This window comes from Myotis lucifugus, unplaced genomic scaffold, assembly GCF_000147115.1.
Source record: "Myotis lucifugus unplaced genomic scaffold, Myoluc2.0 scaffold_32, whole genome shotgun sequence".
Taxonomy (NCBI): domain Eukaryota; kingdom Metazoa; phylum Chordata; class Mammalia; order Chiroptera; family Vespertilionidae; genus Myotis; species Myotis lucifugus.
Window position 1 is genome coordinate 5,957,289 of NW_005871080.1, and position 3,434 is coordinate 5,960,722.

At 38.4% G+C, this 3,434-nt stretch overlaps 1 pseudogene; it reads left to right on the forward strand.

Moving 5' to 3' along the window:
* The first annotated feature begins 1,484 nt into the window (after window positions 1–1,484).
* LOC102420736 lies at window positions 1,485–2,143 on the forward strand (annotated as a pseudogene).
* The last annotated feature ends 1,291 nt before the right edge of the window (window positions 2,144–3,434 follow it).

Below are 3,434 nucleotides of genomic sequence, written 5' to 3' on the forward strand. Positions count from 1 at the left end.
TGTATTGTCTTTGGTGGTTGAGCAGAGGGAGGAATGGAAAGATATCATGACAGTTTGAGCTCCAGTCTCACGGCATTAGAAGTGAACTGAAGCTAGAGATATCTCAGCTCTTATCTTTCCCAGAATTGGGGGGTCTTTATAGATTGTTCCTTTATTCCATTGCAATTCCATGAACAACAGTGAAAATGAGGGCTGATTCACTTGGCATCTGTGTAGCTCCCTTTGCCTCTTCTCTTGTCGTACAAACATAGGCTCCTGGGATCCTATTATTGCAGTTATTTCTTTTTTCCACTGAGAAAAAACTTAGTTCTGTATGTGATATTGGTGAGATATTTCAAAGATGTCAAAATTCAGTTGTTTGATTGTTGACTTGTATTGCTGTTAAAGTTTAGGAAGTAGAATATAATGGTTGAAAACCAGGTATTTGAAATTGTGCTTTACATCCTATAGCTATCCCAAAGTTAAAATATGATATGTGTCAAACCATCTTTATTTCCATCGTCTAATTCTAGAGGAGAATTTTCAGAAGTGAATCTAATTTTTTTTTTAATTCAGACAAAACTGGTTAACTTCACTCTAGACTTGTGGGTTGTTGAGACAAATATCTGGCTCGAGGCACCACAGCATTGGAAGAGCACTGCCTAAGTGTGATAAACGTGCCAGTAGAACTCCTCCAAATAAGAAGAAAAGGGGCAATGCCGTATTTTTAAAATTAGGTTATACCTTTTTAAAAATTTCATGTTTGACATTAAAAAGTTTATTTATCATAATTATTGACTAGTCAATAAAATGCACCCTTTTGTTTTAGAAAATAATTATGGGCAAACTATTTTTTGGAACAGAAATTCATTAATGATAAGTTAGTTTTGAAATATGGGTAACAAAAACATTACATGTTAAGATAGCATTACAAAACACTAATTTACAATCCCCAATAAATTATTTGTACAATAGCAATATTGTTGCTTAATGGTATTTTCTATTTTTTAGACATTTTATTTTTTTTTTTTTTAAATATATTTTATTGATTTTTTACAGAGAGGAAGGGAGAGAGATAGAGAGTTAGAGAGTTAGAAACATCGATGAGGGAGAAACATCAATCAGCTGCCTCCTGCACATCTACTGGGGATGTGCCCGCAACCCAGGTACATGCCCTTGACCGGAATCGAACCTGGGACCCTTCAGTCCCCAGGCCAACGCTCTATCCACTGAGCCAAACCGGTTTCGGCATATTTTTTAGACATTTTATGAGGTGGTTATATATTAATTGATGGCTAGCCAAACATGATATTGTTTTAAATCATCCCTTTGAAATGATCTTCATTTGATAAATAACTGAGGTTCAGAAAGATTAAAGAAATTTCCCCATGTTACTCACACCAGAATTTGAACCCAGGAGGTCTTCTAATTCCTAAATCCTTTGATTTTACATTACACCCCAACACGATAAGAGATACAGAGATATTTCTGCAACAGGTTGGGTCATGCTCTCTTCCTGCTGTCATTTTGGTTCCTCGTTCTGCACAAAATGCACAGAGCAGGTGTCGCCACAGCCCCAGGCTAATCAGGGTCTGGAGCAGAATCTGACAATGATGGAACAGTATCAGAGCTTCAGGAACAAGATTTCACACAGGCAACCACCTGAGCCTCGCTGGCAGCAGCAGCTGAAATCAATGAAAAAGCAGTCAGTAAGGAAAAACAGAGTGGAGTGAAAAGAAGACACGAGAGGCTATGTCCAAACTGGGTCTTCAATGGGGCACAGGGGTTACTAAAATCACTAACCTAGAAGTCTAAAAATATCCTCTTTATCATCACAAAACCAGATGTACATAAGAGCTCAGCTTCAGATACCTATGTAGTTTTTGGCGAAGTCAAGATTGTAAATTTATCCTAGCAAGCACAGTTAACAGCTACTGAGAAATTCAAAGTTCAAGGTGAAACTGTCTCAAATGTTAAACAGAACAATCTGACTCCAACTGTACAAGAAGAGAGTGAAGAGAAAGAGGATGATGAAACAGGAGTGGAAGTTAAGGACATAGAATTGATTATGTCGCAGGAGAAATGTGTTGACAGCAAAGACAGTCCCAGCCCTGAAGAACAACAGTAATGATATTGTAACGCTGTTATAGAATTAACAATGTAACCATCTAAATATGAGGACATTTTTTGTGTGTTTTAAAATACTAACTGCAGCTTGGTTTGAAATTTGTACTGTTTCTATTATTAATAAAGTAATGATTTCTTGGGATTATATATATATATATATATATATATATATATATATATATATATCAGTGATAATGTGGAGAGAGAAGTGAATTGACTTAATGCTAACTCACTTGAACTAGGGAGAGAACTTCTGAATCTACAGGAAGAAAACTGAAGTCCAAAGAACTTAACTTGCCCAAGTCTACCACTTGGGCTGTGATAGATCTAGTACTTGCACAGTGAGATTAAGAGGAAATGGTAACTACAAATTAAAGAAAATACAAAGATTAAGAAAGATTGCTGAGTAGTGTTTAAAAACCAATATATATTGAAGCTCAAATAAATAACCATTCTTTCCTTATAGTCATATGACCAAAGCAATATCTTCTCAGTCTAATTTTTCTACTCTATTTTCCCCAGAAAATGGAATAGTTATCTTTTTTGGTTCATATTTCCTCATTTGATCTTCTTTCTTAATATTTTCTATTCCTTATCTCTTCTTAGGACCTGTTTTGTTCTTTAGATATTCAGCTAGTCTGCTAACAAAGAGAAATTCTGTAGCTGAAATATCATTGCCCAGGTTATTAATTACAGAATCAAGGTTCAGTTTGTATGGTTGGTAAATAACTTTTATCGACAAACTAGAGGCCCGGTGCATGAAATTCGTGCACTGGTGGGAGGTGTCCCTCAGCCCAGCCTGCACCCTCTCCAATCTGGGACCCTGAGGGGGATGTACTACTGCCAGCCTGATTCCTGTGGGATCGGGCAAAAACTGGCAGTCGGACATCCCTCTCACAATCCTGGACTGCTGGCTCCCAACCGCTTGCCTGCCTGCCTGCCTGATTGCCCCTAACAGCTACTGCCTGCCAGCTTGATCACCTCCTAACCACTCCCCCGATCGCCCCCAACTGCCCACCCCTGCCAGCCTGGTCGCCCACAACTGCCCTCACCTGCCGGTCATCTTGTGGTGGCCATCTTATGACTACATGGGGGCAGCCATCTTGTGCGAGGGCATGATGATCAATTTGCATATTACCTCTTTATTATATAGGATACTGTCATAACAGAGCATGGATTAAATGCTCTTTCTTGTGCTGCTGAGTTCCTGGGTCACATATTCGCTTGGGCATATGTATTAAAGTATTTTCTCTAAATTTACACTTTACTGGGTTACCCAAGGCTTTCTGGGTGACTTCTCATTACTTGCTACTCAGTATGTGGCTCAC